Source organism: Leopardus geoffroyi, chromosome C1 (genome assembly GCF_018350155.1).
Source record: "Leopardus geoffroyi isolate Oge1 chromosome C1, O.geoffroyi_Oge1_pat1.0, whole genome shotgun sequence".
NCBI classification, from domain to species: Eukaryota; Metazoa; Chordata; class Mammalia; order Carnivora; family Felidae; genus Leopardus; species Leopardus geoffroyi.
Genome location: NC_059328.1, coordinates 88,529,511 through 88,542,500, shown reverse-complemented (window position 1 = coordinate 88,542,500; position 12,990 = coordinate 88,529,511). Strand labels below are relative to the sequence as shown.

At 36.0% G+C, this 12,990-nt stretch overlaps 1 long non-coding RNA gene across 2 annotated transcripts in view; it reads right to left on the bottom strand.

Moving 5' to 3' along the window:
* The window catches only part of LOC123598347, an 82,019-nt gene extending 69,701 nt beyond the window's left edge, over positions 1-12,318 (bottom strand). The window contains exons 1-2 of one of the 2 annotated variants that reach the window (XR_006712559.1): positions 7,243-12,318; positions 6,596-6,664 (exon numbers count right to left, since the gene is read on the bottom strand). This is a non-coding gene — a long non-coding RNA (uncharacterized LOC123598347). The remainder of the gene's footprint in view (positions 1-6,595; positions 6,665-7,242) is intronic. The other variant, XR_006712560.1, reaches the window with a different exon arrangement.
* Between the last annotated feature and the right edge of the window lie 672 nt (positions 12,319-12,990).

The window sequence follows — 12,990 nt, the reverse complement described above, 5'->3', positions numbered from 1 at the left end:
TACTAAACTTTTCTCCAAACTCCAACACTTCTCTCTAATGCTTTTTACTCAAATTATTCACATGGCCAAAACTGTCAGATAATGTATTAACTTTATTTTCCTAAAAAGACCTTTCTCACAAATCCCACTAATGTCCCAATCTAGTATTTACTGGTTTACTTCTAGCCTGGTGGAACCCTACTGTTCTGGGACTTTTTGTCATTATATTGAACATTCCCTTAGTTTCTTTTTGGTATTTAATTCTATCTCAAAACCTTATTTTCCTCTTTCTGGGTTGACTACCTTATTTTGGTGAAAAAAAGGTACATGGGAGTTATAATATTTCAGGTTTTCATATGTGAGAAGTATCTATTCTCTGCCACAAATCATGACTTGTAGTTTGGCTAGCTACAAAATTCTAAGCTAGAAATCATCCTCCTGAAGATTTTAAAGATATTATTCTACTGTGCTCAAGCTTCCAGTGTTGCTGTAAGTTTTCTAATAATAGCTAACACTACTTTAGCACTTCCTATGCACCAAGTTTTATACTAGCCTACTTATTTCTTATAACAAACTTAAGAAAAAGTAGTATCCTTAATGACAGAGAAAGAAATTAAGATCCAAAGAAATTAAATAGCTTGTCTCCTTCCCCCCCCCTCAGTTTTCTGAAGTATTACAATATGCACTGCTCTCAATATTTCAATTTTTAATCTATATACAGTACTTGTATGCTTGAACTCACAATTGCCTTTTTCCTGTTTTCCCTATAGTCTCTTCAAAAATCACTACAATTAAATGTTGAGATTCCTAGAATAATCCTCTAATATTCTTATCTATTCTATTTTCTGTCTCTTGTCTTTTTCCTCTATGTCCTAAGATATTTCCTTAATTTTACATTCCAAATTTTCTATTGAATTTTTATTTTAGTTAGCATATTTTTAATTTCAGAAATCCCATTCATATGTATAAATATATTACTGTTTCTTTTTGTGTGTCTTAAACATTCTAAAATTTTCTTTATAGTATCACTTACTATTTTTGTTACATTTATTCTTATGTTCCTTATGGTTTTGTTTTTATTGTAAACTATATGTTTTTAAATTATCTTTTCCAAATTTGTTGGTGATTTTTAAGAATACCATTGATTTTGTACTGCTATCTTTTGTTTATCTTCCTTTCCTTCTTTTATAATTACTTAACATGAGCCATATGTCATTTAGTATTTTTTTAGGTTTATTTATTTATTTTGAGAAAAAGAGAGAGACAGAGTAAGAGGGGAGGGGCAGAGAGAAGGAAAGAGAGAGAATCCCAAGCAGGCTCTGCAACATCAGTGCATAGCCTGATGCCAGGCTTGAACTCTTGAACGTGAGATCATGCCCTAAGCCAAAATCAAGAGCCAGACACTTAACTGACTGAGCCACCCAGGTGCCCTTGTCATTTAGTTTTTGATTATTAACAATTTTTATTATGACTAGGTCTCAATTCAGCTAAAGCTCTGTATTTGTATGTTTGGGTTTAGGGGGCCCATGTGAGCTGGGACAGCATCATTTTGCATATATTGTCTCAGGACACTTTTTTATCAAACCTTCTGTGTAAGCTCAAATATCATTTATTTTCCTCATAGTACTTTTGCCTGTGTCTAAATACGTTTTTAAAATGAACAGAAAATCTGTATAGCTCATTACGAAGCTTTTTATTTTATAGGATTCCTTTGTGGCATTAGTGCATTTTGTTCCCCCAGGTTAACATGTAGAACTGGATTATCAAATCTGAGATCTTAGTTTAGCATCAAGCTTTACTAATAATTTCAAAGATAGAGTTAATTAGGAGGTTTAGACAAAACAGAGAAAAGCCTAAGATATCAACGACAGCTCTTCAGGTCCCACTTCCTGCACTGCACATGAATATCTGACTCAGAAAAATAGATTGGGTCTCTAAACAAGGATTATAGAGTTATCTCACACATCAAAGATTTTAAGATATAAAACATCTCCATTTTAAATCTAAGAGAGCTGCATAACTTATAAAATATCACCATGCTTCATAGATTCTAGATTCTAGTTCTTATAGGTAACACTTAGCCAGGGACCCTCTACAAAGGGCATTTCAGAGATAAGGTTTCTTCCTCCCAACCAAATATCAGTAGAAAATTTCCCCAGAAATCCAGGTGACAGGAAAATTAGACCAGGTCACCTACCTCCTATTTTTCCTCCCGGGACATCTGACAGTCAAGAGAGTTAAGAGATTTCAAGTCAACTGCTTGAATTACTTCTAGATAGCCCTAAATGACTTTATACAATTATCTGGCTGATCATCAAACATATTCCTTGCTACTACTTCCAACTCTTATTAACTTCTGTGGAAAAAATAATTTTTCTTTGTGGCTTTTCTATTCTCACACTATGGAATAGGATTTGTGTATAGTTCCAAATCCCTGGTAGCTCACTGTTCAAAGAAAGAAATCTTTGATTAGATTTTTAAGGTCAGAGACCACCATATTTCTAAGAAGTTTGTGCCATGCACAAAATCTGTTGGTACTATTTCCTCTATAGATTATTCCAAATTCCACTTGATTGGCATTTCTATTCAGGTTCTTATTGTTTATTATTTGCTCTGAAAATCTCATAGTTTTATTAGAGAAGAATGGAATTATAGTTTTGCTCTTTTTATTTTCTGTTTTCACCAAAGAGGGTGGTTGGAGTAGAAATATCTTTGTAATCTCCCAACATAAGAAAATGAAACATTGTTTTAAAGGCTTTCTACTGCTATAACTAAAATTTCTGTGATTTAAAGAAGTTTTGAAAACAAGATTTTGCTTCAAACTCATGTATTTTATATTGTTGTAAATAAGCTTTTTAAAAATTGGAATTAACAAAGGCCCTATGTAAACTTCAAAAATATGCAAAAAGCTTTTGAAAAGCAAATGTTTATATTTTTAAATAATTTTTGGATGCTATCTGTAAATAATTTATAGACAAATATAAGAGTGAATAAAGGACAAATAGGACCAAACTTTAGATTCACTTTTAACTATTTTAAATTAGTATCTTTAGTGTGAAATTTTATATGCAGCATAAGGAATTTAATTCATTTCAAAGATATAGTGAAAAATAACTGTATTTTACTATAAGCTCTTTTTTTACTATATATATATATAAGGTCTTTTTTACTGTATATTGAATTAACACATGTATATGTTATATATATATAACATACATATATATATATAAATAACTGTATTTCACTATAAGGTCTTTTTTTTACTATATATGTATATAACGTCTTTTTTACTGTATATTGAATTAACCTTTATATATATATATATATATGAAAAATAACTATTTTACTATAAGGTCTTTTTTTACTATGTATACATAAGGTCTTTATTACTGTATATTGAACTAACCTTTATATATATACATATATATGTATAATCAACTATATATTGAATTGTTAATATTAACAATTGAAGGTTAATTCAATATATAGTTGATTATATATATATATATATATGTATATATATAAAGGTTAGTTCAATATACAGTAATAAAGACTTACATATACATAGTAAAAAAAGACCTTATAGTAAAATAGTTATTTTTCATGTATATATATAAAGGTTAATCACATATATATACATAGATATACATATCTATGTAAATACATATATATGAAGGTTAATTTAATATATAGTATGTGTGTGTGTGTGTGTGTGTATATATATATTTGGGTTAACCAGGGAATAAGATGCAAAATTCTCTGATCTTCAGGTAAATGCTGGCCAGATTTCAGTAAATGACAGGCTCTTCAGAGCAAAGGCCACAAGTTCTTTATGTTTTTACCTTTCATACCTAGCATTTTATCTTGCTGGTAGTAGTCACTCTTCCAATATGTGTGCCTGGTACTGCTGTCAAAAATGTGCTAGATATAGTTAAACAATATCTTTTTATTATCATTTTTCTAATAATTAGTATATTTTAATTATAATATTGGTACTTTTTCATATGTACCATCTCATTAATCTCTATGGACTCCAAATGTTATTTTCAATGAGTTAAAAGAAAACGATTTTTTCTTGGAAGGGGAATAGAAAATCTTCAGCAAAATAACACTTGTCAAAAAGGAGAGAAAGAGAAAAGGAAATATCCCAAATTAAATTACAGAGAGGACTGGCATTGATAAGTTACAAGTGCCTAAGATAGAATAGTGCAGAATTCTTAAAGTAACACCCAATTCTTATAAAATGTACCACTTGGAAACAGAGGTTCTATTTTACATCTCATTGCATCTAAAAAAGCAATCTTTTAGCACAGTCCCAACATCCTTTTTCAATTTCAATATGACATTTTATTCTGAGGTTAATAGATATTAATAATACGTACAACCACAGAATATCAGCTACAGCAAGACACTAAATATAGAGAAGGTAATTCTGTGGCTTCTCTTCCATTATGACATTACCACAGGGCCAAAATCTGGCCAGATGTAAGATGTTTATACTTTAACTTATTCAGTCCACAACTGCACCATAGAGCATCTGAGAAAGCCCCTCAGGGACAGTATTTTCCTGTCACATCTTTCCTGACTTAGTTTCCTCTCTCACAGAATTTCATAGGAACAAAAGTTTGGAAACTATTGGTGTATCATTGCAAAAGACTTAAATAAGATAAATTATTAAGTGTTAACAATTATCACAGTACTGAGTTAAAGTATATTTCAAAATATAAGGATTTATGCATTTAAATATTGTAACAACAGTACTGCTAACCCATAAATACATTAAAGTAAACAAGTGAAACAAGAAGTCAATTCCCAGAATTATTTATATGTATGTGCTCAAGGGTAGGGGCTTGAAGCAGAGCTAGGTGCTTAAGTGAGTCCAAAATAACCATCCCAGATAGTCAAAAAAGGAACCAAAGAATAAGTCTGATGATTTAAATAATTCTAATAGCTCTCTAATTTCTAACAGGGAATGATGGATCCACTGAGACTTCTGAAGTGTTCCTGCTTGCCTAAAGATATACCCCATTCTATTTTAGTGTTAAGCTTCTGTAGTGTTAACCTGCATTGATCTAATCGTTTGTTGTTCTGAGGATAAGATGAGATAATGAAGCTGTATCTTAGGAGTTAGTTTATAAGTTTAATGCCTATAAGAATTCATGAACCCAATGTATCCAATCTTAAATGTTTTATTTTTTTGTGGTGGGATTCTCAACATGATCAGAAGCTGTAATAATGTAGAATTCCACCAATGAAGGACTGCAAGGGACAAGTCTCCTCTCCCTCCCAAGAAATCAAGAAACCTTGAGGCAAGTAGTCATAGAAAGAAAGGCAAAACCTGATAGAAGGTTTAAGGGATCAGAGTAATTCTGAGTACCATAATATTGCCTCCATCTTTCAAATTTTTTTCACAAGTTCCCATAGATTAAACTATGCATATAAATTGATAATCATTGTGATATATCTGAATTAAAAGGCAACACTGATTTGAGACTCAAGCAACATGTCATTGTTGGAGGAAAGGAATTCAAAACAAGGCTTTGGCATATCAAGAGCTTCCATCCATCAGTACATAAGCTCTATTAGTGGTTTTGGCATAGAAGTATGGCTTCAATACATCATGGCCTTTTTACAAAGAGGCTTAGCATCAGCAAGGAAGGGGTTGGCAATCTATATTGGTCAAAAGACAATTTAACATTGTAGCTTAGCAGGTACTGATGAAGCCATAAATACAAAGGAGAAAAATGGCAGGTGTCACATGGTTTACAAGAATACATTCATCCATGAGATACGGCATTTGTTCTTCCAGACAGAAATTTAGTATACTTTGAAGGGAAGTCTTCCTTCCTTTGAAGGAAACGAATAGCACAGTAATAGGTATAGTCAGAGTCTTAAGACATACGATGAAATATATAAAACTTGGGACACATTTTCACTGAGATCTGGGGGTTAATATGAATGCTTAAATGAGAAAACAAAAATGCTGGTTAAATAGCAACTTAATTCAGCAACTCTGCTCTTTCAGGAAAAATAACAAATGAATTATGCATCTAGGATATAGTGAAAAATTAAGATTATAAGAAAGTAGAGGATCCTTGAAAGATGTGGGGACATGTGTGTGCAAGCAAGGTGAAATAAGTGAGTCCAGAAATGGGGCATTTTGGAGAAGGACTGCAGAAGAAAAACCCGCAACTGGTGTTAGTATGAATGGTATAGATTTCAAGTGACAAACACAATCAAAATGACTCAAACACAATGAAAATGTGTTAGTTTTGTAACTGGGAAGTACACATACACAGATGACTTCAGACTGGAATTAGGAGCTCAAACATTATCTCTGTCCATCTCTTGGCTCCGCCTTCCTATGTCTTGGCTATATTCTCAGGCAGGATTTTCTCATGCAGTAGCAAAGCTGTTCAAACACACTGTCAAGCTTACATTCTACCAGGTCTGCAAACTCAGAGAAAAAAGTAAGCACTTTTTTCCTAACAGTTTAAGCCAAAGACCCAAGGATGAGTCTTAATTGATTTGGCTTCATTTGTAAGCCTTATCAGAACCCAAACATTGTGACAGGGGAATGGAATGTGATAACAATCAGTATAGATCACATTCTTACCCCTGGAGATGAGATATGAGGTCAGCTGTGCCTTCACAGAATGGGTGAAACATGGCCTCCAGGTGGTTTCTTAATAGGAAGGTGATGCACAGTTACCAAAAAAGGAGGAAAAGATGCTTGACAGCTATATACAATAAATATTCATCACATGCACATGTTGAAGATTTCTAGGTCAGGTGACCCCAGATTGTACTATCACTAAGAGTTATTACTAACTAAAATAATAAATTATAAAAGGAAATTATAAAATCTTAGAATTGCTGTAGAGGAAAGTATGCACGTGTATGTAATGTCTAATATGTTGCTGATTCAGAATATCATATTTGTCTTGAAGTGTCCATGATAAAATTCAAGTTTAGTTTTTTTTATTTTATTTGTCTTTGATATTTTTCATTTGGATTGTTACTCCAAACTCTTTAGCTGTTAATGTTAAAGAAATAAACACCCGTGTCTTTTGCCATATGACTTTGCAATTCCTATTATAATATAGAGTACATTTTTCCACTCAGCCAATTGATATTGAGCTTGTCCATGTGTCTTGTTTTGACCAGTGGAATGCTTGCATACTGAGGCAAGCAAAGGTTTTAGATGTCCTTTCAAAGACTTGTTCCCTTGTATTTCTGCCTTGCACCATGAAAAGAACATACCTTGAGTAGCCACTGATTGAAGAAAATGGATCAGATGTGACTTCATCCCCACAGCCAGGAGTCAAGCTCAGGTAAACCACAGCATGAAGGAGAGGCTACCCCAAATAACCTGCAGACTTGGGAGCAAAAACCATAATCATTTGTTACTTTAAATTACTGAGATTTTGAAATTGTTGATTATGTGGCATTATTATAGCAGAAAACTAAATATTAAAGTATTTACACTACTTGTGGGTTATATTCCACTTATTTTCAATATTGTATATTTTATAAAAATGGTGCTATTAAAAAATGGTGTTGTTAAAAATAGTAAGAAAATGTTGACATGTAACAGTGGAAAATGAAATAGTAGGCAGTTACTGACAGTGGTTGGAAGACTTACCAAGAGCCTACTTACATATCTTCCCCATTATGATGTCAATAACTCACACCTCTGAGTTAAGACACCATATCTCCATATTTTTAAATAATTATTTAAATTCTTTTCGTTAAAAAATTAATTCAGTTAATAAAAACTATATTAAGCCATTAACATCTACTAAATCTTTGGGGCAGTGAAAAGAGATAAATTCAATTTTCTTTGAAAACTCATTTCCTTTTCTCTTTTGGTTGCATACCAAGAAGCTGACACCACAGGTCTCACTGACCTCAATGGGAGAAGAGTAGTAGTAGAAGCTGGACTAGAAGCCATCTTTTCTTTTCTTTTTTAATGTTTTATTTATTTTTTGAGTGAAAGACGGACAGAGAGAGACAGATCCTGAGTGGGGGAGGGGCAGAGAGAGAAACAGAATCTGAAGTAGGCTCCAGACTCTGAGTTGTCAGTACAGAGCCCGATGCGAGGTTCGAACTCATGAACTGCGAGATCATGACCTGAGACCAAGTCGGATACTTAACTGACTGAGCCACCCAGGCACCCCTAGAAGCCATCTTTTCTAACAAAGTCACTTCCTATTCCCTCTCCATATTTATGTGACATTGTGGGAGTGGGGGCCGCTCCCTTTTTGCTGTAGTACTTTCTGTGGCCACCCAGTCCAGATGTGCTAGTCAAAGCATAACTGCCTGTGGAATAATGAAATGTCTACAATATGTGTTTATAACATTCCTCAGTAAGCCTTTTTTTTTTTAATATTTACTGTAGTGAAATTAGAATCTCCTTCGAATGACAAACATGTTATTTTTTAAGATTAGTTAACAACAGCAACAAAAAGTTTTAATGGAAGAATTGTGGACCCTAAAATTGTAAAATTGCAGAATGCTCTTCTTAATGCATAATTGTAGGAGGAAAAGAAGACCAAAAATAATCATTAGGCAGGCAAAGGAATTCCAAAGCAAGTTAACCACTATAGAAAGTTCTCAAATTCTATTAAAATGTCACTAGCAAAGAATAATGAAAATATATAGATAGAAACTGTAATTAAGAAGCTATGTTTTCATATTCTTTTCCTTTTTTTCTTTTTTCCTTTAAACTTGTTGATTTTAATACAAAATACTTATTCCCCTTCTAAAATACCAAAAAGCATGTAGATGGTTTTTCTCTACTTGTTTCTTTTCCTGAGGAATAGCTACATTTACAGAACACTTTGGTTTCACATTTACAGAACACTACCACTTCACTCACTAGAGAAAGTGGATAACATCTTCTTGATGTTTGGGAAGAAATATTGGACACACTCCTCTTTCCCTTGTGAATGATTTACATGCTGATAAAATATTCTGTTTGTTTGTTTGTTTGTTTGTTTGTTTGTTTGTTTTCCTAGAGAGGCTTTGCTCCTCTCTAGGGGAGAGCCCTGCCCCATTTCAGTCTGTTGAGTGGGAATGCCTATCTAATTCTTCGGTTCACCATTAGAAATGCCACTTGCCCATTGATACAAATTGTGTTCTCCTGTATCAGCTTTTTACTAGAGGTGATGTTTTGGTTTTTATCTTCCTTATTCTTGTTTGCTTTTTCAATTAGTTTGACTCCAAGACCCAGAAAAAATGTACTACACATTGGGAATCATCTAAGCCTGCATACAGTACCTCTAAATAATGTCCATATAGTATATCCAAAATTAAATCTCTATAAAATAAAACTGTATTTTGCTGAGTGGAGTTAAGATGGTGGAGAAGTAGGGGAACCGGAATTCCCCTTGTCCCCACAGCTGTATTGAGGTCAGAATGCTTGGAATACCCAGGCATAGAGGCTGCAGAGTGACAAAAAAATTTCCACAGGTGGAAAGAGACAACTTGGCAGGACAAGTTGCGTGTTTGTGAATTGGGAGAGATAGAAAGAGCAGCATAGTCATGGAGTGGGGGAATGCTGTTGGTGGAGAAATAAAAGGAAGAGAAGGGAGGCTGTAGAAGTGTGGTATTGTATTTGGGTAAGAGAAAAACCTCTCTGGACCACAGACTGGGGAATGAAAAATACAAAGATACCAAAAAAGCCAGTTTCTACTTTGCAAACAGCCTTAGGAGCTACAGATTAGAGTTATCAGAGTTGGGTGACTTTCTTCACACTGGAGCCGACCATGTGCGAGTGCCTGCAGAGGAGAAGAGTCAGCCCAGGGACCTCTTCCCCAAATGCCACCCCTCCATGCTGGTAACTGCTTATCTACTGGAGTGAGATGGACACTGATGGAATCATACGGCCTCTTCTCCAGACGAGCACAGCCACCGGTTCCAGGCACCAACAGACAACTGTCCAGTTATTTTGTATGTTAGTCTGTTGTTGTTGTTGTTTTCTCTTTTCTTTTCTTTCCATCTCTTCTCTCTTCCCTTTTTTTTTCCTACCCGCCCCCTCCTTTTTTTTTCTTTCATTTGGAATCAAGCTCATAGTTTATGATTTGATTTTTGGTCAATTCCTATTATTATATATCCTTTTTGTTCCCTTTCTCTGTTCTGGTTGTTTGTTTAATCATTTTTATCCTATTCTTTTTACACATTTTCTGTATCTCCTTCTTCTTTATTTTCCTCTCTCTCTGTCTCTCTCTCTGGATTAAGACTTATAGTTTCCCTGATTCCCTGTCTTGTTTTTCTTTTTTATTTCCCCACCCCCCCCCCCCCGCTCCTTTCATTTTTCTCTTTGTACCAGATAAGTCTTCCCCTCCAACATACACTTTTTTCCCTTTTTTCCAGGGTTACTGCAATGAAAAAATCAAAGCAAACCTGGTGAAAGGTCCAAACAATCCCCCACTGTGAGCAGTAGGATAGAATAGCCAAAGACACAACAGAGTGCATGCAGCACACTCCAAAAACACTTCTTGAAGTGCTAGGCCCTGGAGAGAGGATGACCCCTTTTTAATATAGTAGTACTCACAGGTGTGGGACACATAACAAGCTATTAAAACACATAAAAGACAGAAATTGGAACACAGGGAGATTTGGGGAGAATGGAGTATCTCTAGATAGAAAGGAAGCTCCACATTCCTTCCCTATACCACATCCTATGCATCTCTTCTATCTGGATGTCCTTATCATATCCTTTAATGAACTGGTGAACAGAAATTGTCTTGGAATATGAAAAAGAACACAACAACTGAGAAACTTTTAGCATGACAAAAAGCGGTCATTGGACCATCAAGAACCCAAGTATTTTACCCATTTGAACCACTTTTGCTTTTGGAGCAACGGGACACTGAGGTAACTAAGACACAGTCTATCATAAATACAGTTGTGTCTGATTCCTCCTAAGCCATCCATAGCAATGTCAGAGTAAAGAACCTCCTTTTGGAGGAGAGGCCAAGATGGCGGCACAGCATGGAAGCTTTTTTTGTGTCTCTCAACCCTGAAACACAGCCAGATCAACAATGAACCATCTGGCACACCTAGAAAACTGATCTGAGGATTAACACAGCAATCTGTACAACCTGAACCACAGAACTTGGCAGGTACACGGCACGGAGAGGTGAACCAGCAGGGAGAGAAGCCACAGAGGGCAGGGAGCTGGTTTTGCTTGTGGAGAGAGGTTGGAGACAGGGGAGGGGAGAGTATGGGAAAAGCACCCCCCCCCAAAAGTATCTGGAGAGAAAGTGGAAAAGTGGAAACAGCCACAAGGACTCAACAAAAAAGGGATAAAGGAGAAAGGAGAGGGTTTAAATTTCATTAAGACTATACACAGGGAGCGCAGAGTCTGAAACTCCACAGGTTGATACCTGGCGGTGCTCTGGTGGGAAGGGCAAATCCCTAGGAGCAGAGAGCAAGCTCCAAGGGGTCCATGGGCCACTGGGGAGTGGCACTTCCCCTGCAGGGAGGACATTTGGTAGAGGCTGTGAGGCCACCCCACAGGCAAAGGTCCCAGCAGACACCAGAGAACAATCACATTCACTGGTGTTGGAATAAGGAGGTTAATGAAGAAGCCTGGCACTAGATGGTGTTGTGATTTTCCATAATGCCTGAAATGCTGCTGTTAAAAAATCACACGAACTTTTTCTGGGGTGGGCTGGCACCCAGTCGCAATCTCTGGGTACCAGCAGCAGCGCAGTCTCAACCACGTTCCTGGGGGCAGGCTGGCACCTGGTCATTGCTCAGTTAGACCCTCCCCCAGAGGATCTAAGCAGCAGTTCCTCAGAAGTGAGGGGTTGAAGGAAGGGGCCAACATGGAGGAGAAGTAGGGGGATCCAAAGTTCCCATGTCTCTCAAACAAAGCCATGTTGACACCAAAGAATTTTGAAACCCAAGAGTCTGGGAGGAAAAGAGGCAGATTGTTTCCAGGGACCCACCTGGACAACCTAATGGGCCACAGGTGGGGAACCTTCAGGGAACGACAGCAGGCCCACAATAGAAGCAGGACCCGCCTACAACAAACCACGTCCCTCCGCACCTGGTAACTGTGTATCTACGAGAGTGGGATTGACACCGATGAACCAGACAGCCCCTCCTCCAGAACAGCATGGTTGCATTGTCTGGTTTAATTCTCAGACAATTCTTATTATATAGATATATTCTTCCTTCCTTTTCTTCTTATCTCTTCCCTCCTCTAGTCTGGTTTCTCTGGTTGTTGTTTGTTTAAGCAGACATATTTAATCTATTCTCTTGATACATTCTACATCTCCATATTTATTTTCCTTTCTCTCTCTCTGGATTAAGCCATATGGTTTCTCTACCTGGTCAATTTTTATTTTTTCTTTTTCCTGTCTCTGTCATTTCTCTCTTTGTATGGGATAAGGCCTCTTCCATCAGCACCACTTCCACCCTGTTTGTACTTGTAGCTGGTGTTTCTGGTTTTTTGTTTTGGGGGTTTTTTGAGTGTTTGCATGTGTGTTTGTTTGGTTTTATTTTTTGTTTGTTTTTTTTTTTTTGTTTTTTTTGTTTGCCTGTTTTCCTTTCCAGGGCTACTTCAATGAACAAATCAAAGCACACCTGGTGGAGGGTCTAAAACATCACTACAAGTAGAGAGATAAAGTAACCCAAGTCACAACAGTAGACAGCAAATAACTCACCCCAAAAAACACCTCCTGAAGGGCCAGGCCCTGAACAGTGCATGACCCCTCTGTAATATAGTAGTGCTCGGAGGTAGAGGACACATAACAAGGTTTTAAAATGAATAAGGAACAGAAAACTAGCCAAAGTGATGAAACAGAAGATTTCTCCTCAAAAGAAAGTCCAGGAAGAAATGACAGCTAAATAATTGATCAAAACAGATATAAACAATTTAACTGTTGAACAGGAATTTAGAATAATAGTCTTAAGATTAATTGCTGGGCTTGAAAAAAGCATGGAAGACAGCAGAGAATCTATTGCTGCAGAGATCAAGTAACTAAAAAAATAGTC